The following is a 24,349-nucleotide window of genomic DNA, read 5'->3' on the forward strand; positions in this document are numbered from 1 at the left end:
TGCCAACAAAACACCTTCCCCCTTTCTATACAATCCAATAGCTTGAGTTCTTGCATACCCACTAAAGCTTATGCCATATCTTTTTAACAAAGAAAGAACCTGGGTATGAAAAGCAGCCAGGAGGACTTTGGTTTCATGGTTCTGCATGAAACAAGTGCCCCATGAGAGGCTATTCCTTCTCCTCGATTCCTGCTGTTTCAGAATCCCTGGCCGCTGGCAAGCGAGTGATGTAGCAGTAGGTGCTCATGGGATTTCCACCCAACGGTGAGAAGAAGCCCAGTTTTAGATCATAATAGACCAGCTACCAGTGAAGAACACAGAATGTTATCAGTCAGCTTTTACCCTGGTGCCTTGGAAAGGGTTGGGGTGGGGGAGAGCAGTAGAGAAATTGGGTAGGAAAAGATGCTATACCCTGTCAGTGTCCTGAGTTATACAGGGAGACCATGCAGAAATTTATTCTAAATGATATGAAGAGAGGCCATTGGTAAAAATTAATGTTCTTTCAAGAACTGGCAGGTTGAGAATAAGACAGCTACCGCTGATATGGTCAGAAGAGGTCATTTTGCATACTTACATCTTAAAATGTAATTAGATAGGTGCTCACAAAAGCCTTAAATGCTGGGAGTAAGGTATGTGGAAGCTCAGTATTTTCCTAGAACATGTGAAAGCCTCACATGTGAGAAAAACACCCTGCCTTCTAGTTCTGAAACCAATCAAAAGTTTACCCACATTAAGTTTTCCATTTAGATCATTTATTCTCCTCTAACTGGATCATAATCATAACAACAATATTCAAAATGGTCAAAAGGCAAAATTTCTTTTCCCTTATCTAGAAGAGAGAGGAATAGGGTTTATTTTAGATTCGTTTTTCTTCCCTCTGCCATTAGAATTAGACAATTTGATTTACAAAACTACTTTATTTTGTATGTGTACAAAGAAAAGTTTTTTACCCGATGAACATTTAATGTTTGGTGGGCATTGAATCAGGTGCTGTAAATAATATATATATGAATGAAAACAATAGAAAACTACACTCAATTCTCTAGTACTTAGATATCAGCTATGTTGTAGATGTTGCATAAAGGTTTGTTAACTGAAGGATGTCTATTATAAAAACAAAGTGTTATTGGTAGCTGTGCCAGTTTGGATGTATTATGTCCCCCAGAAAAAGCTGTGTTCTTTAATGCAATCTTGTGGGAGCAGACATATTAGTGTTGATTAGGTTGGAATCTTTGGATTAGGTTGTTTCCATGGAGATGTGACTCACCCAACTGTGGATAATATCTTTAATTAGATTATTTCCATGGAGGTGTGGCATCACCCATTCTGCATGGGTCTTGATTAGTTTACTGGAGCCTTATAAGAGCTTAGACAGAAGGAGCTCATTGCTGCAGCTGAGACAGACATTTTGGAGACAGCCGTTGAAAGCAGATGCTTTGGAGATACTAGCCCAGAGTTTGCCCTGAGAAGCTAAGCCTAGAGACATTGTGAAGAATGCCATTTTGAAATGCAACCTGAAAGCAAGCAGATGCCAGTCATGCGCCTTCTGAGCTAACAGAGGTTTTCCAGACGCCAATGGCTTTTCTCCAGTGAAGGTATACTCATGTTTATGCCTTGGTTTGGACACTTTTTATGGCCTTAGGACTATAACTTTGCAACCAATTAAACCCCTTTATAAAAGCCGATCCATTTCTGGTATTTTGCATAATGGCAGCATTAGCAAACTGGAACAGTATCTCTAAAGGAATGATCCAACCTCTCTGGGAGAGCACAGAGAAGGGGACACTTGAATTTGGTCTGTAAGTATAATTAGGAATTCACAGTGCAGCGAAAAAAAAAAAGGTGAGGGTCATTTTAAAATAGAGAGAGGAGCATGTGTAAAAGACATGAAGGTACAAAATGCAGAGCATATTTTGGAAACTTTATGAAGTCTGGTGTCAATGGAGTGTAGGGTAGAGTAGGGGGAGAAGATGGAGCTGAGACTAGTAGGTGGGTTAATGTCTAGGGAGCAGGAAAAGGAATGGGCTTGTATTTTATTCACTATTGGATGTCCAATATAAAATAGGGCCTGATTTGTATAAGGGGTTCAATGAATATTTGTGGAGAAAATGAATGGAAAGAGGGATAGAATGAATATTATGATGAGGCCATTAGTCTTTTCTGATATACAGGGAGAAGTCATTGAAGACTTTTAAATAGGGTGGTGACATCACAGATCTGATGGGACAGTTTATGGGCTAGATGATGGAGAGGCTAGGGGTCAAGGAGATAATTTTCTAGCAATTGCAGTTGTCACTATGAAATGCTAAGGAAAAATTTTTCTATGGTAAAAATTGTACTAAGTTAGAGAAAGAGCTAGATATAAAGTAGAATCAATAGATATTGTTAACTCATTGGATATTGTGTGGGGCAGTTGTGGATGACTGGCTGAGCAATTGATTCAGGCAAGTGGCCCATGAGAAGCCTGCATAGGTTTTAGATAGAGATGTCCTATAGGTTAGACATACAGGCCTGAAAGTCAAGGGGAAGATGGGGGTTTCAGATACAGCTTTGTCATTAGACTACAGATGACATTTGAGAAAAGAAAAAAAATGTAAGGGTGGAAAGGAATTCTGAGGATCATTAAATATATACAAAGATCAGAAAAGGAGCTAAAAAACAGATTGAGAGGGAAGATACAAGCAAGAAAGCATTACAAAGAAGTGGGACTGCCTATTTCTTATGTTCTTATTGGGACACTTTGAGAAATGCTATATATTGGAGCAATTGAATATACTTATTTTTTTCAATTGGTTTGGAATTTTCACTTATCATAATGCCTGAACACTCTTTATTGGTTGCTGGTTTAGAGTAATTTGTGCCATTTAACTTGGCTTAGTGTATGTTTAGGAGGTAATGGTGCTTTGTGATATTTTTCAGAGAGCTACTTCATTATTCTTTTATGTTGTGATTATCCTTACCTTTACTCACAAACACCAGGTGAATACTTTGCATCATATGCTAACTTTCAACATATTCTTTTAAAATCTGGCAGAAACCTTGAAAATGAGTAAACAAACTTAGGTGATAACGTACAATTATTTCCCAAAAAGAAAGAGGAGGAGGAGGAGGGGAGGTGGGCATCCATGCAAATTCTTAGAGATTAAACATTTCAAGTTTCCTTTTCTTTGTTTTGGACACTGTTTTCTCCATTGGGATTTATCTACTACTCAAAGAAACCAGGTGAGTCAAACTTAGTCCAATCGGGCATTTGTCCAGATCACCAAATTTCATGCAAAATTTAGCACAAATTGTTAGTCTGTGCAGAGAAGAGCAGGGTCTTCTTTTCCGCAGTTCTCCAGTTCATTTGAAAAAGCTTTGAGGGAAATCATAGCATTTACCAGTACTAAGTTATTAGTCAGCATTTCAGCTAAAACCAGCCCACTCTGTCTTTGATGACTGAGAAAGCAGCTATTGCCCAGTCTAGAAAATCAGGAAAACTGCAGAACCAAAGGGAAATCAATTAATTTTACAAATACTACTACTACTACTGCTACTACTACTACTACCACTAAACAAGATCACAGGAACAAATTAGGAAATGCATTGCACTTTTTTTCCTTACCACACAAATTTGTTTTTATAAATTAGAACATTAAAGTATATGTGCCGGTTTGGATGTATTATGTCCCCCAAAATGCCATGTTCTTTGATGCAATCTTGCGGAGGCAGAAATATTAATGCTGATTAGGTTGGAAACGTCTGATTGTTTGCATGGAGATGTGACTAGTAACTCCTTTGATTAGGGTGTGACCTGTTGGGATTGTTTCCATGGAGGAGTGGCCCTGCTCATTCAGCTTGGGTCTTGATTAGTTACCTGGAGCCCTGTAAAAGCTTGCAAATAGGACTAGGGAGCAGCTGCAGCTTAGAGATATATTTTGAAATTGGACATTGAAGACTGACAATTTGGAGAACGCCATTTTGAACGCAACCTGGGAGCAAGCAGACACCAGCCACGTGCCTTCCCAGCTAACAAGGTTTTCTGGATGCCAATGACCTTTCTCCAATGAAGGTACCCTATTGTTGATGCCTTACCTTGGACACTTTATGGCCTTAAGACTGTAATTTTATAACCTAATAAACCCCTTTTATAAAAGTCAATCCATTTCTGGTGTTTTGCAAAACAGCAGCATTAGCAAACCAGAACAATATGTGTATGTATATATGTATATATATACATGTGTATATATATGTATGTGTGTGTATATATTATATATATACATATATATATGGTTAATGCATATGCTCTTAATTTACTATCTATTCCTGAGATAAATGATAGCTATTTAGATTCTATTAATAGAATTAGTTGAATTTTTTTTTTTTCTTGTGATTTTCAACCCTGCCTATACAGAGTTGAAAATATTAGGGTCACCTAGTTCCTGGGTCCCGCCCTTTGAAATCCTGATTTAAATAATCGGGGATGGCATCCAGGGTAGTGTTCTAAAATGCTGGCAAGTCTTTCACCCACAATCTTTGAAGTGAAGAATAAAAATGGGCCAGTAGTTGAAAGGTCAGTGACAGTAAGGGTGATGGTTAGGTTCAGGTGTTAACTTGGCTAGATAATGGTGACCAGTTGTCTGGTCAAGCAAGAACTGGCCTAATGTTCTTTTTTTGTTTTTTTTTTTTGAAGGAATCACTGTGTCTTTATTATTGCCAAGATAAACCCCTGAAAAATACTGCCTCCCTATTAAGGGTTTACAACAAACAAAGATCCATTATGATTCCACTTTGAAGAATTCAGTGCTTAAAATTCCATAGGAAATGTAAGCACTTTTCACTGGTAATGTCATGGCTGAAAAGAGGAATTATTGTCAGCAGCATAAATACGTAATGTTTATGAACCTAGTCACAAGAAGGGTACCTTCGCTTCTTTCTGGCCATTGATGTTTTTTTTTTTTTTTTTTTAATTCATTTTATTGAAATATATTCACATACCATGCAGTCATACAAAACAAAGCATACATTCGATTGTTCACAGTACCATTACATAGTTGTGCATTCATCACCAAAATCAATCCCTGATACCTTCATTACCACACACACAAAAATAACAAGAATAATAATTAAAGTGAAAAAGAGCAATTGAAGTAAAAAAGAACACTGAGTGCCTTTGTTTGTTGGGTTTTTTCCTTCCCCCATTTTTCTACTCATCCATCCATAAACTAGACAAAGGGAAGTGTGGTCCACCTGGCTTTCCCAATCCCATCGTCACCCCTCATTGGCTACATTTTTATACAATCGTCTTCAAGATTCATGGGTTCTGGGTTGTGGTTTGATAGTTGCAGGTATCTACCACCAGCTACCCCAATTCATTAGAACCTAAAAAGGGTTGTCTATGTTGTATGTAAGAGTGCCCACCAGAGTGACCTCTTGGCTCCTTTTGGAATCTCTCTGCCACTAAAGCTTATTTCATTTCATTTCACTTCCCCCTTTTGGTCAAGAAGATGTTCTCCATCCCATGACGCCAGTTCTACATTCCTCCCCAGGAGTAAATCCATGTTGCCAGGGAGATTCACCCCCTTGGGTGTCAAATCCCATGTAGTAGGGAGCGCAGTGATTTCACCTGCCAAGTTGGCTTAGCTAGAGAGAGAGAGCCACATCTGAGCAACAAAGAGGTATTAGGGAGGAGGCTCTTAGGCACAATTATAGGCAGGCCTAGCCTCTCCTTTGCAGCAACAGTCTTCCCAAGGGCAAGTCCTGTGGTAGAGGGCTCAGCCCATCAAACCACCAGTCCCCTATGTCTGTGAGCACATCAGCAACCATCGAGGTGGGGCAGACCAATACCCCTGCATTCTCCACCAGCTCTTCAAGGGGGCTCTGCATATTTTTTTCATTCTTTTTTTTTTTTTAATTAACTCTTTTTTTAAAATCAACTATATAAAAAATTAAAAAATTAAAAAAAACATACAATTAAAAAACATTTCAAACAGACCATAACAAGGAAGTAAGAAAACAACAACTAACCTAAGATAACTACTTTACTTCCAACATGTTCCTACTCTACCCCAAGAAAGTAACTTAATATAGAAACATTTCTGTGAACTTGTTCCTACCGTACCCTTCAGAAATTAACAGACCTTAGTCATTCCTGGGCATTCCCAGAGCGTTAAATTTACCCACAATAGCTTATGTGTTCTTCTTGGATTATTGTTCCCCCTTCCTTAATTTTTCTCTATCACTAGTTCCCCTACATTCTACATTATAAACCATTTGTTTTACATTTTACAATGTTCACATTAGTGGTAGCATATAATATTTCTCTTTTTGTGCCTGGCTTATTTCGCTCAGCATTATGTCTTCAAGGTTCATCCATGTTGTCATATGTTTCACGACATCGTTCCTTCTTACCGCCGCATAGTACTCCATCATGTGTATATACCACATTTTATTTATCCACTCATCTGTCGAAGGACATTTGGGTTGTTTCCATCTCTTGGCAATTGTGAATAATGCTGCTATGAACATTGGCATGCAGATATCTGTTTGTGTCACAGCTCTCCGATCTTCTGGGTATATACCGAGAAGTGCAATCACTGGATCGAATGGTAACTCTATATCTAGTTTTCTAAGGAACTGCCAGACTGACATCCAGAGTGGCTGAACCATTATACAGTCCCACCAACAATGAATAAGAGTTCCAATTTCTCCACATCCCCTCCAGCATTTCTAGTTTCCTGTTTGTTTAATGGCAGTCATTCTAATTGGTGTGAGATGGTATCTCATTGTGGTCTTAATTTGCATCTCTCTGATAGCTAGTGAAGCTGAACATTTTTTCAAGTGTTTCTTGGCCATTTGTATTTCCTCTTCAGAGAGCTGTCTTTTCATATCTTTTGCCCATTTTATAATTGAGCTCTCTGTACAACTGTCACTGAGTTGTAGGATTTCTTTATATATGCAAGATATCAGTCTTTTGTCAGATACATGGTTTCCAAAATTTTTTCCCATTGCGTTGGCTGCCTCTTTACCTTTTTGACAAATTCCTTTGAGGTACAGAAACTTCTAAGCTTGAGGAGTTCCCATTTATCTATTTTTTCTTTGGTTGCTTGTGCTCTGAGTATAAAATCTAGGAAGTGGCCACCTAATACAAGGTCTTGCAGATGTTTCCCTACATTATCTTCTAGGAGTTTTATGGTACTGTCTTTTATATTGAGATCTTTGATCTACTTTGAGTTAATTTTTGTGTAGGGTCTGAGGTAGGGGTCCTCTTTCGTTCTTTTGGATATGGATATCCAACTCTTCCAGCCCCATTTGTTGAAAAGACTGTGTCCCATTTCAGTGACATTGGGGGCCTTATCAAAGATCAATTGGCCATAGATCTGGGGGTCTATCTCTGAATTCTCAATTCGATTCCATTGATCAATATGTCTATCTTTGTGCCAGTACCATGCTGTTTTGACAACTGTGGCTTTATAATAAGCTTCAAAGTCAAGGAGTGTAAGTCCTCCTACTTCATTTTTCTTTTTTAGAGTGTCTTTGGCAATTCGAGGCATCTTCCCTTTCCAAATAAATTTGATTACTAGCTTTTCCAAGTCTGCAAAGTAGGTTGTTGGAATTTTGATTGGGATTGCATTGAATCTATAGATAAGTTTGGGTAGAATTGACATCTTAATGACATTTAGCCTTCCTATTCATGAATATGAATATTTTTCCACCTTTTAAAGTCCCCTTCTATTTCTTTTAGTAGAGCTATGTAGTTTTCTTTGTATAGGTCTTTTAATCTTTGGTTAAGTTTATTCCTAGGTACTTGAATTTTTAGTTGCTATTGAAAATTGTATCTTTTTCTTGAGTGTCTCTTCAGTTTGTTCATTTCTAGCATATAGAAACATTACTGACTTATGTGCATTAATCTTGTATCCCACTACTTTGCTAAATTTGTTTATTAGCTCTAGTAGCTGTATTGATTTCTCAGAGTTTCCTAGATATAAGATCATATCACCTGCAAACAATGACAGTTTTACTTCTTCTTTTCCAATTTGGATGCCTTTTATTTCTTTGTCTTGCCGGATTGCCCTGGCTAGCACTTCCAGCACAATGTTGAATAACAGTGGTGACAGCGGGCATCCTTGTCTTGTTCCTGATCTTAGAAGGAAGGCTTTCAGTCTCTCACCATTGAGTACTATGCTGGCTGTGGGTTTTTCATATATGCTCTTTATCATATTGAGGAAGTTTCCTTCAATTCCTACCTTTTGAAGTGTTTTTATCAAAAAGTGATGTTGGATTTTTTCGAATGCTTTTTCAGCATCTATTGAGATGATCATTTGATTTTTCTCTTTTGATTTGTTAATGTGTTGTAATACACTGATTGATTTTCTTATGTTGAACCATCCTTGCATGCCTGGAATGAACACCAGTTGGTCGTGGTGTATGATTTTTTTAATGTGTCTTTGGATTCTATTTGTGAGTATTTTGTTGAGAATTTTTGCATCTATATTCATTAGGGAGATAGGCCTGTAGTTTTCCTTTTTTGTAGCATCTTTGCCTGGTTTTGGTATTAGATTGATGTTAGCTTCATACAATGAGTTAGGTGGTGTTCCATTTTCTTTGGTGTTTAGAGAGTTTAAGTAAGATTGGTGTCAGTTCTTTTTGGAAAGTTTGGTAGAATTCTCCTGTGAAGCCATATGTCCCTGGGCATTTATTTGTGGGAAGCTTTTTAATGACTGATTGGATCTCTTTGCTTGGGTTGGTTGGTTGAGGTCTTCTATTTCTTCTCTGGTCCATCTAGGTTGTTCATATGTTTCCAGGAAATTGTCCATTTCCTCTACATTATCCAGTTTGTTGGCATACAGTTGTTCATGGTATCCTCTTATAATTTTTTTAATTTCTTTGGGATCTGCAGTAATGTCACCTTTGCATTCATTATGTTGTTTATATGGGTCTTCTCTCATTTTGATTTTGTCAGTCTAGCTAGGGGCTTGTCAGTCTTGTTAATCTTCTCAAAGAACCAACTTTTGGTGTTATCCTCTCTCTATATATTTTTTTTTTTTTGTTCTCTATGTCATTTATTTCTGCTTTAATCCTTGTTATTTCTTTTCTTGTACTTGGTTTAGGATTGGTTTGCTGTTCATTTTCTAGCTTCTTCAGTTGATCCATTAGTTCTTTAATTTTGGCTCTTTCTTCCTTTTTAATATATGCATTTAGTACTATAAATTTCCTCCTCAGTACCGCTTTTGCTGCATCCCATAGGTTTGGTATGTTGTGTTCTCATTTTCATTTCTCGCTATATATTTAGCAATTTCTCCTGCTATTTCTTCTTTAACCCACTGATTGTTTAGGAGTGGGTTGTTTAACCTCCAGGTATTTGTGAATTTTCTAAGTCTCTGGTGGTTATTGACTTCTAGTTGTATTCCATTGTGGTCAGAGAATGTGCTTTGAATAATTTCATTTTTTTTTAATTTACTGAGGCTTGTTTTATGTCCCAGCATATGATCTATTCTGAAGAAAGTTCCATGAGCACTAGAGAAGAATGTGTATCCTGGTGATTTGGGATGTAATGTTCTATATATGTCTGTTAAATCCAATTCATTTATCAGATTGTTTATGTTTTCAGTTTCCTTATTGATCTTCTGTCTGGTTGATCTGTCTATAGGAGAGAGAGATGTGTTGAAGTCTCCCACAATTATTGTGGAAACAGCAATTGCTTCCTTTAGTTTTGCCAGTGTTTCTCTCATGTATTTTGTAGCACCTTGATTGGGTGCATAGACATTTACGATTGTTATTTCTTCTTGTTGAATTGCCCCTTTTATTAGTATGTAGTGGTCTTCTTTGTCTCTCATAACATCCTTGCATTTAAAGTCTATTTTATCTGAGATTAATATTGGTACTCCTGCTTTCTTTTGGCTGTACCTTGCATGAAATATTTTTTTCCATCATTTCACTTTCAATTTCTTTGTGTCCCTATGTCTAAGATGAGTCTCTTGTATGCAGCATATTGATGGTTCATTTTTTTTTGATCCATTCTGTGACTCTATATCTTTTAATTGGGTGGTTTAATCCATTTACATTCAACGTTATTACTGTGAAGGCATTTCTTGAATCAGCCATCTTATCCTTTGGTTTATGTTCGTCATATATATATTTTTCCCTCTCTCTATTAATGTCCTTTAATGTACCCATACTGAATCTCTTTAGTACTGAACCTTTCTTCATATCTCTCTCTCCTTTCTTTGTTTCTCTGTCAGTAGGTCTCCTTTAGTATCTCAAGTAGGGCAGGTCTCTTGTTAGTAAATTCTCTCGGCATTTGTTTGTCTGTGAAAAATTTAAGCTCTCCCTCAAATTTGAAGGAGAGCTTTGCTGGATAAGGAATTCTTGGTTGGCAATTTTTCTCACTCAGAATTTTAAAAATGTCATTTCACTGCCTTCTTGCCTCCATGGTGGCTGCCAAGTAGTCACTACTTAGTCTTATGCTGTTTCCTTTGTATGTGGTGAATTGCTTTTCTCTTGCTGCTTTCAGAACTTGCTCCTTCTCTTCCAGATTTGACAGTGTGATCATAATGTCTTGGAGTGAGTTTATTTGAATTTATTCTATTTGGAGTTTGCTCGACATTTATGATTTGTGTGTTTATGGTGTTTAGAACATTTGGCAAGTTTTCCCCAACAATTTCTTTGAATACTCTTCCTAGATCTTTACCCTTCTCTTCCCCTTCTGGAACACCAATGAGTCTTATATTTGGATGTTTCATATTATCTATCATATCCCTGAGGTCCATTTCCATTTTTTCATTTTTTTCCCCATTCTTTCTTTTGTTCTTTCATTATCCATTCTGTTATCTTCCAGGTCACTGATTCATTTTGCAACTTCCTCTAGTCTTGTACTATGAGTATCCAGAATCTTTTAAATTTGGTCAACAGTTTCTTTAATTTCCATAAGATTGTCTATTTTTTTTATTTACTCTTGCAATTTCTTCTTTATGCTCTTCTAGGGTCTTCTTGATGTCCTTTATATCCTGTGCCATGCTCTTCTTCATGTCCTTTATATCCTGTGCCATGGTCTCATTGTTCATCTTTAGTTCTTTGATTAATTGCTCCAAGTACTGTGTCTCCTCTGATCTTTTGATTTGGGTGTTTGGGTTTGGGTTATCCATATCATCTGGTTTTTTCATATGCTTTAAATTTTTCTGTTGTTTTTGGCCGCTTGGCATTTGCTTAACTTGATAAGGTTCTTTTAGGATTTGTAGACCAATTAAAACTCTTATCTCTAATTTGTCAGATCTATAGCTCATGGAGTACACTTTCTCTAACTAACCAGCAGGTGGCATCCGCAAGCCACCTATTCCCCTCAAGTCAGTTCTTCCCTGCTTTGTCTTTTTGGTGAATGTGGGTATGAGTCTTGTGGGGTCCAATTGGTGTGCCAAGCTTGCATGTATAGTTGGTGTTGCCCACCCTGTATATGGGGTGTGTCTGGGCAGTCAGGAATGGGGGGGTGGCTCTAACAATCAAATCTCCCTGGTGTTCCTGTCAATTTAAAGCTGCTGCAATAGTCTAACCCTTCAGTTCAGTCCTGTCACAGTTTGTCTCTGCCGCTGACCCACAAGTCCTTGGTATTGGCATATGGCCCCTGAGACTTGCGTGTGGGTCCCTCTTCCAGGCCATGCACCCCCAGGTCCTCTGTTGAGGGATGACTGTGCTGTGTCACAGGTTAGCGCTGTCCCCCCAGGGTGGTTCTGGGCTGCAGGGCTGTGCAGGGATGTTCCCAGTCTGCTGAAAGGATGGCTGAATGTGGCATGTTAATTCACACTGCTCTGCCTTCCCAACTCTGGGACAACCAGCTGAGGGTGCAGCGAAGGCTAATGTCCATGCCTAATTTTGTGATCTGTGCATGTGTTGTTGGAAACAGTTCCCATCACACTGGGTTGTCTGGGGCAGCTCTGGGCTGTGGGGCCAGTGACTGGCAGGAGTTTTCCCTGCTCACTGGGAAGATGGCTGTGAGGGGACACCCCCCTTTTCTTGGGAAGTTGTGGTGTTTAGTGAATTTTCTCAGCTGCTGGACTTATTGCCTTGTGTCTCAGAGCTCTCTTAGTTCTGCTCTTGTCTTGACTTGCCCAAATTGCAAGTCTTTAAAGCTTTCTGAATTGGGCTTCTTAGAGTTTTAGAAAAAGAGAAAAGGATTTAAAAAAAAAAAAAAAGGGAAGGGTCCTCCTTGCAGTTCTAATGGGTTATTGAAATGCAAAGAGACAAGGAGATTAGGGCCATTAAGGAAAGCTCCAGGGAGCAGAGAAACCAGTTTTTCAGACAAAGAAACTCGCCTTCTGGATTTGCATATGAGAGTGACACAGCCTGAACTCTGCTCTTCCCCATTCTGTATTCACCAGAACTCCAAAAAGTCTCCACTTTTATTTTTGGGTTTTCCTTCCTGTTTTTGCTATCCCTATCTCCTCTCTGCTGGGCTGGCTGCTCCCAGATTCTCCAGTGTCTGGTCTCCATCTATCTATGCTTGGAGTTTGGATCAGTAGAATGAGTTTCTGATAAGAGCTGCAACTGCAGTTCTCCCTCCTCATTCCAAGCACTGACGGCCCCTCCTCCCATGGGACTGAACCTGGCAGGGAGGGGCGTGGGTCCCCTGGCTATGAAAACTTACAGATTTCGCTGATCTCAGCTGTTCCATGGGTTCATGAGTTTTGTGTGTAGTATGCCCAAAGTCAAATCGCTCTGCAGTGTCGGTCCATGCAGTTCCTGGTTTTCTACCTACCGCCCTGGAGGACTAACTAAGACATACAGCTCACCACTCCGCCATCTTGCCCTGCCCTCCAGAATTAGTTGAATTTTGAGCTTGCTTATGAACAGGGACAAAAAGTCCAAGTTCCTCCAACATGACTACCCAGTATTTATTTTCATTCATTATTTACTTTCTGATGCTGATTAAAAAGATGATTTGACTATTTTCTTTAAAATCAGAATATGTGTTGTCCTATCCACAAACTTAGAGTTAATATGCTAAGATCATTAAATGGTCAGGTTATGGAGTTATAATCCTGTCTTCATTTATTGTCAGTGTACCTGGGAAAATTTGGTAAACTTAACACCGAGAAAGCCGTAATGCAAAGATTACAGATATTAATACCTTTTAGGTAAAGCTCAGGAGATTGTTCTTCTCTTTTTTTTAAAAATTGAAAGATTCCTTATTTGGTCAAGACAAAAGAATGCATAATAAATGAGTACTCTTTAACAATAATTGAGTATTTTCTATGTTTTAGTAACAGTGAAAGGGGGTAAGAATACAACACTGAATAAAACCTGTTTCTTTCCTGTGAGGATTTCACATCCCACTATGGAAACAACACAAAAGAACCATAATATTGGATAATCACAATTATTGATTTATACCAGATATAATTTAAAATTATTTATTTATTTATTTATTCATTCATTTGCTTATTTATATCCAGTGAAGTGATGCTCACACAGACACCTTTACAAAAGTAAAAATAGATAACAGAGAGTCAAAGAGAGAGAGAAAAAAAGATTGCAGTGAAGTGACAATGAATAAAATCAGGGATAAAATTAGCACTGAGAAATGAGTATCATTTGGGTCCATGCAGTTGAAATTAACAGAGATGGGCATAAAAATTGGTCTACAAACTTCCTGGAGGCCAAAGCAAAAGGAAAATAGAATAATTTACAATATTAAATTCCCTGAAGATTAAGACACAACTTCAACAATGTCTGTGGTTACCACTTATTAGGCACTTATTTCTCTCAATTGATCCTCCCCAACATGAGGAAAGAATCAGTGATTTGCTCCAAGCACCAGGTCTAGTAAATGGCAGAGTTAAGATCAGAGCTCAGGACTGTTGGACTTCGGAGCTAGACCACCACTCAACATTCTATACTACCTCTTCCTTTCATGCTCATTGTCTCACTGGACCCAGGTAGTAACTGGGCCATGGAGTCATAATATGGAGAGATCTTAGAGGCATTTCCAAAATTCTGTGAAAACGTAGAAGAGGAAATATTTCTAACTGTATATGTGAGAGGAAGTAATGAATTTATGGTGACACTGCTGTATATGTACTTATAAACTAGATGATTTGTATGTTATTAGAAAGCTATTTTTATTTTTTTAAATAATTACCCAGATTCCTTTCTGGTTGTTTACTTCTAGACATATAACTAAACCAATCATCCATGTCATCTTTTTATTTTTTTTCCTCCTTCAATCTTTTACCAATTCCGGAAGGTATAATGTTTGTTATGGAGATTGTCTCAAAATTCTTGAACTAAAAAAAAATTAGCTAAAATGCTCACAACTTATTTATAAATATGGCAAAATTTGTTGGAAATTTGTCATATTTCTTTAATCAATAGGTGAAGAATAAATGTGCTATTTCAGAGCTGTATTTGAAGGCTGGTAATCAGTAAAATGGTATTTTTTATGAGCTGCATAAATGCTTTATGGTGTTACTGAAACCTCTAAATTGCTTTTATGAATGTATTTAATGTGTTCCATTTAAAATGTGATGTTATTTACCTTATGGGACTAAATGACTTATTCCATCCAGTACACTGCGCAAACCCAGAGGAACATTGCTTTTTGCCTGCGGTGCAGGGTGAACCAGAAAGCTCTAAAACCAACTGCTAGTCACTCTGCTCTGCCTGTGTGAGCTCTGAGCTGTGCCCACAGGAGATCTGAGCTGGAGACTCTCAGTCCGGGAGCCTCTGGTCCAGTATCCAGGCTTAATTGAATTAACAGCAGGGGCTTCAGCTGGAAGAGATGAGATGATCAGTCAAGATGGCTACAAGGTCAAGAAACAGCCTCAGAGAAAGCTATGTTTATGTCACAGAGTCGGTGGAAGATCAATTTCGGACAATTTGTTAGTGAGTTGCTGAGAAGAGTTTTGCTTTTTGTTGTTGCTGTGAAATGAGAAAGTGTGAAGACAAGGGAAACACTAACTATGCTAGAGCCTTGATAATCAGTGATGCTCAGAGCCAAAGATCTTATTCTTCCTATAAATCTTCTTTTATTTCCATCTCTTTCACCCATGATTTTATACTCCATTCACCTATTCTTACATCTGATAAGTAATAATAATAGTAAATTGTAATGAGCACCTACTATGTGCCAGACACTGTAATAAACACTTTTACATACGTTGTCTCATTTAGTCTTCCCACCAAACCTATGAGGTAGATATTACTGTCAGCATTTTTCCAGTTTTATACAAGAAGCAACAGGCTTGGTAACCTTGCTCAAGGTTATGCAGCTATTAAGTGTGTTGCTTGCCATTAAATTATCCTGTTATGTATGTATGTATGTATGTATGTATCTATTTTATTGTTTTGAGTCAAGTTTATTGAGTTATCATTTACATATAGTAAAATTCCCCTCTTTAAAATATAGCTCAATGCATTTTGAGGAACGTACGCAATCATATAACAATTGGCTCAATCAAACCCTCAAAAGTTCCTTCATGCTACTTGCAAGTCAATCTGTCTACAATTTCTGTCTCTATGGTTTTGCCTTTTCCAGAATGTCATATTAATGGAATCATGCAATTCTAGTCTTTCGTTTCTGGATTCTTTCACTTAGCATAGTGTTTTGAGATTCATCTATGTTGCCTGTATTGGTAGTTTGTTATTTTCCTTTGTTGAGTAGTATTTCCATTGTATGGAGTTGCCACAATTTTTTATCCATTCACCACTTGATGGATTTTGGGGTTGTTTCCAGTTCTGGGCTATTATGAATAAAGCTGTTAATATTTGTGTACAGGTTTTTATGTGGACATGTTTCCACTTCTCTCAGGAAAATGCCTAGGAGTGGGACTGCCCCGTTGTATGGGGCGCACTTAACTTTATTAGAAACTGCCAAACTATTCTCCAAAAGTGACTGAACCATTTTGTATGAGAGTTCCAGTTACTCCACATTCTCATCAGCATTTGGTATTGTCTGTCTTTTAAATTTTGGCCGTTCTTATAGGTGTATAGTGGTACCTCACTGCAGTTTGATTTTGCATGTTCTTTATGGCTAATGTGTTGAACATCTTTTTATGTCCTTATTTGCCATCTGTATGCAATCTTTGTTGAAGTGACTGTTCAAATGTTTTCTCAATTTTAAATATTGATTTTTTTGTCTTACTACTGAATATAAGAGTTCTTTATGTATTCTTGATGTCTTTTCATTCCTTCTGTTATTCTTTCATTCATTCTACTAACCTACCAAATAATTAATAATCATTTATTAACTGTTCCTTATTAGACATTATTCCAGGAATTGGTTAAATTGATTCCTCAAATTAAAAAATATGTAGTATTTGTTCTTGGGAAGATTAAAGAATGATGATACAAAAGAAACTGGTAGCAATTGATAAAGAAGCATCTGCTTATTGTTAGAGATGTTGTAACAATTTAAAGGTTTTTTTTTTTTAATTATAGAAATTGTAGGTTTACAGAAAAATCAGAAAATACAGAGTTCCCATATACCCCTGTTTTAGTTTCCTAGGCTGCTCCAGCAAATACCATGAAATGGGCTGGCTTAAACAATGGGAATTTACTAGCTTACAGGTTTGAGGCCAGGGAAACGTCCAAATCAGGGCATCATCAATGCCATGTTTTCTCCCTGAAGAGGGCTGCCGGAGTTCTTGGTTCCTCTGTCACTTGGCAAAGCACATGGCAGCATCTACTCCTCTCTCTTCTCTTTCAGGTTTCATTGATTTCAGCTTCTTGCTTCCATGGATTTTCTCTCTCTGTTTGTATTTCTTTCTCTTATAAAGGACTCCAATACTAGGATTAAGAGCTGTACTGGGCTGTGCCTTAACCGAAGTAACCTAAGCAAAATGTCCTTTCTTAAACTGTGTTCATGTCGACCGGAATAAATTAACTTTAAGAATATGTTTTTCTGGGGTACATACAGCTTCAAACCACCACAACCTCACTCCCCATTATTAATGCCTGGACTTAGTGTGGTACATTTGTGACAATTGATAAAAGAATATTATTATAATAGTACTATTAACAATTGTCCATGTTTCACATTAGGGTTTCCAGCTTGTGAGGTAGTCATATAATTTTGTAGAACATATATATAATCTACATTTCACTTTTTAAACACGTTCAAATATATAACAGTGCTATTAATTATATTCATAATATTGCATTTCCATCACCACCGTCAATTACCAAAACTTTTTTATCACCCCAAATAGAAACTCTGTTCAATTTAAAAATCATCTCTCCATTCCCTACACCCACCCTGGTCCCTGGTAACCTATATTCTAGATTGTGACTCTATGACTTTGCTGATTCTAATTATTTCATGACAGTGAGAGCATACAATTATTTGTCCTTTTGTACCTGGCTTATTTCACTCAACATGATGCCTTCAAGGTTCTTCATATTGTATACATCAGAACGTCATAACTTTTTACAGCTGAATAAAATTCCATTGCATGTATATACCACATTTTGTTTATCCATTTATTGTTTGATGGACACTTGGGGTGCTTCCATCTTTTGGCAATTGCGAATAGTGTTGCTACAATAATCACAGTGCAAATATTTGTACAAGTCCCTGTTTAATTTCTTTTGGGTACATACCTAGAAATGGGATTTCTGGGTGTTCTAGCTTGCTAATGCTGCCAGAATGCAAAACACCAGAAATGGATTGGCTTTCTCCCAGGACGTTCCTCTCTAGGCCGCAGCTCCTCTTCAAAATGTCACTTTCAGTCGCTCTTGGGGTGTTTGTCCTCTCTTAGCTTCTCTGGAGCAAGAGTCTGCTTTCAATGGCTGTCTTCAAACTGTCTCTCATCTGTAGCTTCTGTGCATTCTTCAAAGTGTCCCTCTTGGCTGTAGCTCCTCTTCAAAATGTCACTCACAGCTGCACTGAGTTCCTTCTGTTTGTCAGCTCAATTATATGGCTCCGGTGATTTAATTTAGACCTATCCTGAATGGGTGGGCCAACACCTCCATGGAAATTATCCAATCAGAGTCATCACCCACAGTTGGGTGGGGCAAATCTCCATGGAAACACTCAAAGAATTACTATTTAATTAACACTGATATGTCTGCCCACACAAGATTACATCAAAGAGCATGACTTTTTCTGGGGGACATAATATATACAAACCGGTACGCTGGGTCATATAGTAATTCTTTACTTAATTTCCTGAGGAATTGCCAAACCATCTTCCACAGAAGCTGCACCTTTACATTCCAGCCAACAATGAACGAGTGTTCCTATTTCTCCACATCCTCTCAGATATTTTTAATTTTCCATTTTTAACAGTAGATATTCCAGTGGGTGTGAAATGATATTACACTGTAGTTATGATATGCATTTTCCTAATGGCTAATGATATTGAACATCTTTCCATGTGCTTATTAGTCATTTGTATATCTTCTTTGGAGAAATGTCTATTCAATTCTCTTTTAGTTTTGAAAAAATTGAAACTGGGTTGTTTGTCTTTTTGTTGTTGAGTCATAGTATTTCTTTATATATCTTGGGTATTAAACCCTTTATCAAGATTTTATTTTTATTTTCATGATAAAGTCCTTTGAGGCACAAAAGTTTTTAGTTTTGGTAAGGTCCTATTTATCTATTTTTTATATGTCTGTCCTTGTGCCAGTAGCATGCTGTTTTGAGAAATGTGGCTTTGTAGTAAGTTTTAAGATCAGGCAGTATGAGTTCTCCAACTTGTCCCTCTTTTGCAAGATGGCTTTTTCTATTCAGGGCTCCTTACCCTTCCATACGAATTTTTAAAATTTATGTCTGATCTTTAATATTCCTTAGATGTGCCATTGTTTGATGGGGAATTTAACTTTTTTTTTCACTGACACCATGCAACACATTCAGGGCAAATAAATTTTTATATAGATATGTGCTTTTATCTTATGGATTTTACTTTTCTTGTCCCTTTCAGTATTTTTTTTTTAATTAGAGAAGTAAGTTGTAGGTTTACAGAAAAATCATGTATAAAATGCAGACTTTCCACATAGCAACTTATTATTAGTCCCATGCATAAATGTGGTACACTTGTTACAATTCATAAAACAATAAGTTTTTAAATTGTATTATTAAATATAGTCCATCATTTACAATAGGATTCATTGTTTGTGTTTTATAATCCTATGTGTTCTTTAAAAATTTATTCCAGTAACAAAACTTTGTGATCAACTCAAATAAAAACCTTGCGCACTTTAAGAATTTGATGATTGGCTTCTCCATTTCTGCAAAGAAGTCTAGTAGATTTTTATTGGGATTGCATTGAATCTGTAGATCACTTTGGGTAGAATTAACATCTTAATATTTAGTCTTTCATTACATGAACATGGAATAACTTTCCACTTATTTAGGTCTTCTTTGGTTTCTTTTAGCAATGATTTTTAGTGTTCTCTGTACAAGTTCTTTATATGCTTGGTTAGAATTTTTCCTAGATATTCCATTCTTTTATTTGCTATTGTAAATGGGATTTTTTCTTGATATTTTCTATACCAGTGTATAGAAACACTACTGATTTTTGCGTGCTGATCTTGTACCCCACCAATTTGCTGAATTCGTTTATTAGTTCCAGTAGTTTGTTGTGAGTTTTTCAGTGTTTTCCATATAAAAGATCATGCCATATACAAATAAGGAAAGTTTTACTTCCTCCTTTCCAATTTGGATGTCTTTCTTTCTTTCTTTTGCCTAATTGCTCTCGCTAGAACTTACAGTACAGTGTTGAGTGACAGTGGTGGCAGTGAGCATCCTTGTCTTGTTCCTGAATTTAGAGGAAAAGCTTTCAGTCTTTCACTACTTAGTATGATGTTAGGTTTTTCATACATGCCCTTTATCATGTTGAGGAAGTTTCCATCTATTACTAGTTTTCTAAGTGTTTTCATCAAAAAAATGCTGGATATTGGCAAATGCCTTTTCTGTGTCAATTGAGATGATTATGTGTTTTCTTTTCCCCTTCATTCTGTTAATGTGGTGTATTACACTAATTGCTTTTCTTATGTTGAACCATCCTTACATACCTGGGGTAAATGCAACTTGATCATGATATACATTTCTTTTAATATGCTGTTGGACTCAGTTTGATAATATTTTGCTGAAGATTTTTGCATCTATATCCACAGGAGATATTGGCCTGTAACTTTCTTTTCTTGTCATATCTTTATCTGGCGTTGATATGAGGGGTATGTTGGTCTCATAGAAAGAATTAGGGACTTTTCCATCCTCTTCAGTTTTTTGGAAGAGTTTGAGTAGATTGGTGTTAATTCTTGGAATGTTTGCTAAAATTCTCCTGTGAAGTCTCTGGTCCTGGGCTTTTTTTGGTTGTCGTTGGAAGGCTTTTAATTACCGATTTAATCTCTTTAATATTTATTGATCTGTTGAAATCTTTTATTTCTTCTTCAGTCAGTGTGGGTTGTTTGTGTGTTTCTAGGAATTTGCCCATTTCATCTAGGTCATCTAATTTGTTGGCCTATAGTTGCTCATAGTATTCTCTTGCAATCTTTTTTATTTCTATAGAATTGGTGTTAAGTGCCTTTCCCCTTCATTTCTGATTTTACCTATTTGTATCCTCTCTCTTTTTTTCTTTGTAAGTCTATCCAAAGCTTTGTTGATCTTATTGGTCTTTTCAAAAAACTAACTTTTGGTTTTATTGATTCTATTTTTTTTTTATTCTGTATTTCATTTATCTCCTTTCTGATCTTTGTTTTTTCTATTCTATTGTGGATTTAGTTTGCTATTCTTTTTCTAGATCATCCAGTTGTGAGGCTAGATCTCTTTTTTGAGATATTTCTTCTTTTTTTATTCCTGATTTTTCTTTAGTACAGTTGCCATCCTACATGATATACTATTAGCATCCATTCTACCCTTTTGCTACACCAGCTGGCATACTGGGATACATTACCACTCATGTTCATGAAGTACTGCTCTTAAGTACAGTACACCTAACTCGTAAGTTTGGGTCAGAATTAATGGGTAGTAGTATTTTCTAAAAATGGATTAACATACACATTAAGACCACATTAAATTTTCAACTTAGACTTCATATGAAATCTGTTTCTTTATATAGTAGCTACCACTCCACATTACTGTTTCGATTTCCAAGTAGTAAGAAGAATGTCTTTTTATTTTGCTGTTGATGCTTCTTTTGTTTTCTTTTCTCTCTATTTATAAGAGGTTAAAAGAAATGGATTGTTAAGAAAATAAAATCCTAGTAAACATCAAAAGTTTTAGATAGAGTGGTCATAGATTCTTGTAATATTGTTAATTAATGACAAAATTTTTTTTTTAAATAAAAATGTCTAAATAGCAACACATGCCCATAGTGCTGTGTATTTAAGCAACTGGCATTTCTTGGTGCTACTGAGGCATTTCTCCTGGGGCTGTATGAAGTCATCATCTAAAGCATCACTATATTTATTATCTTCTGATTCATTCTTGAATTCTAGCTTAGGAAACCTTTTCTTTTTTCGGATAACGTTTCTTTAGAAGTTCTTCAAAATAGCTTCCAAGTTTTATACCAGCATTGGCTACTTCTGAATCTGGCTCACTGAATTTAGCGCAATTTTTAAAGATCTTTCTACAGTCAGCTACAAAATCTTCAGACTTTGTGTACATGGGGTAATCTTCTTGTAGCCTTTTCTTGATGGCTGACAAGTCCACTGGATTTGTAATTATTTTGTAATAATTATGCACAGTTTGAGGAACTGAGTCTTGAAAAGCCAGGCTAATTTCATGGCAATAAAGAAATAAAAGCAGCCATTCACTCTTCCTTTTATCCACTGGTGTTAATTTAACAAGGTCTATAGTTTTCTTTTTTCTGAGTTGTGACTGGGAGCATCATAATCATATTCAACTTCTGGTTTAGATAAGTCTCAGCAGAAAGTACAAATACTCTCTCCACTTGGAAAATTTGTTGATGTGGGCACATGACAAGAAAGATGGAATATTTTGCGGGCACTTTTCCCAGCATAGGAGTTCCCCTCCATTCTGCCAAACCAGTCCTCATTGGGGTCATCCTCTTTCCTTGTCTCTCCAACGTGAAGAAGTAACTTCCGGGAAGTACCCAGCCACCCAGACTTTCCGTTTGAGGAATTTTCATGGGGAAGTCCAAGTTGATTTCCTGTGCTATCAGGAGCATCTGATCCTAGCACAGCCTCCTCAGAAGCAGAGCCCTAATTGCTATTGAAGATCAGGCAAGTGAATATGCTTCTTGGATGGTTCATATTTTGAGGTCCAGATTCTTCATTTGATTCTTGTTCCACTATAACAATAGGAAACTCATAATTTTCCAGTAGCTCACTGTTTTCTTGCTTTATTTGAATGGGCAACATAACCAGTGGGACCTTGTGTGTAGAATAAGTTCCTGTTGGTTTGCTGGAAGTGCCAGAGCTTCCTTGGCTCCCAGTGCTGGAGGCACTAGGTGAACATATTGGGGGATGTACGCTAGTCATAGTAACAGTTCCTTCAAGGCCTGGAGAGGCACTGATGAATTTGTGACCAGACAGTTCGGTTTGAGGGTGGTCTTCACTGGTCATGATCTACACCAGCGTCCCTCCTCACAATATTGTCAAACATAATAGTATTTGAACAATCAATATCTAGAAGAGAAAGAAGATTATAAGAACCTCCCACTGGTGAGCTCAAATCGATTATAGGTGAACCAAAATCCTTTCCACCATATCCTGCTGTATCAGTAATGGCGGGACTGGAAGGAGTAGGGGATATGCTATGAGGCAGCCTGTCCACTGCTGATCTGCCACTATTTTATGACTTGCTGAGCCAAGAAAGCCATCTGTAGGGGTTGTGCTTTATTGCTTGTCATGGTATATTCTAGTTAATGGTGGATATCTCAGTTATTGAGGATGAGGAGGAAAAACTGGTCCACTGGGTTTGGGGCTGTGATTATGAAAAATTATCAAATGTAGAGGGGGCTGCTGTTGTTGCAAATGCTGGAGTCATAATTGAGCTAGGCTGACTGTGTTGGAAACTTAGATAACTGGTTTGAGAATAAACCACCTGGTGTCTGTAATTCTGTTCCATGACAGGATTCTGCTTAGACATTTGTGGCTGACTCTCTTTACCCTCAATTACTAAATTACCTTAATTGATAAAATTTTTAGCTCAGATACTAGGATCACAGTGAAATTGGACGGTACTGTTAATCACTGGGGAAGCAACACACCTTGCTGGAAGGAGGTGCTATAGTCAGTGTGTAATCAGTCACTCACTATAAAGTAATGCTGTACTGCTGCCACTGGAAACTGCCCATTTAGAAAAATGCAAGCCATGTTCCACTGTTTAGAAAGTCCAGCCACTTCCTGTTGTTGTTGCATAAGTTTCATGCAATGGTCCTTTGCAAAGCTCTCTAGCTGATGCAATAGAGCTTTTCTTTTATTTATTTCTACCATCAATGTAAATATAGCAACTTTACTATCCTGTTCCACCTGCTTTTGATTTTGATTTACTTATGTTTTGGATCTGATTTCCTGTGAGTTGTATGTATTTTTTTTTTTCCATCAGTTTGGTGATCACTTTCTGGTTCTGAAAAGCTTCTTCTATAAATTGGTAGCTATGGTCTTTATGTTCTAATAATTGGTAGTACCAACACTTCAGTTTGTCACATATCTCACAGTAAAGCTTCAGCTGTTTCTTTTTATGAAAAGAAGAAAACACTGGCCACTAATTAGTCTTACCAACTGCCTCTGGAGATACTTCTCTCTGCCAGTGTGGTCTTTTGTGAACCTCACCATCTGATGAGCTCTGATGCAAGTCTTGCAAAGCCATTCAAGGCACTCTGCATGAAACTCATTAGCTCTTGCATTGTCCTCACCTGATCAGACCTTTCTACTGTACTGCTGGGAACCTCAGTAGTGTCCTTCACAAAGAAATGTCCTATGATAAGTCTTTCTACACAGTCTTGGCTGCAAACTGGACAGTGAATGACTCCAACTTGGGGAAGGAATGGTAAGGAGCCACTGATTGTCCAGCCATAGGTGAGGCAGGTGGCTGGGTCTCTGTAGAACTCATCTTGGGCCTGGAGAGCATGAGGTAGCACTGGAGTGCTGGCAGGCAGTGCTGGCAGAAGGAATGCAAGCAGGGTAGCAAATTCGGCACCTGGCTCTGAATGTTCTAGGGGCATGCAGAGCCATTCTAACAGGAGAATAGAGTAGTTGTTGGTCTGGGGTCAGATTGGGTTCAAATCAGTGCAAGGGTCCAACAGGTTGAGTGGGGCCATCTTGCCCCAGTGCTTTTCTTTCTCCTCACTCCCCACTGCCCACTGCCGAGGTCCCCACCCTCTAAACCCCTCTGGCTGCCAGAGCCGCCTCCATTGTCCTGCTCTGGCGCTGCTGCCACAGAAGGAGGAACACAGCCTCTACCAGCCACTGA

The 24,349-nt window shown here is 37.6% G+C and overlaps 1 pseudogene; it reads right to left on the reverse strand.

The window, feature by feature from the left end:
- Positions 1-169: 169 nt before the first annotated feature.
- On the reverse strand, positions 170-24,101 carry LOC119511465 (annotated as a pseudogene).
- Positions 24,102-24,349: the final 248 nt, after the last annotated feature.

The sequence above is a fragment of the Choloepus didactylus genome, chromosome 2 (genome assembly GCF_015220235.1).
Source record: "Choloepus didactylus isolate mChoDid1 chromosome 2, mChoDid1.pri, whole genome shotgun sequence".
NCBI classification, from domain to species: Eukaryota; Metazoa; Chordata; class Mammalia; order Pilosa; family Megalonychidae; genus Choloepus; species Choloepus didactylus.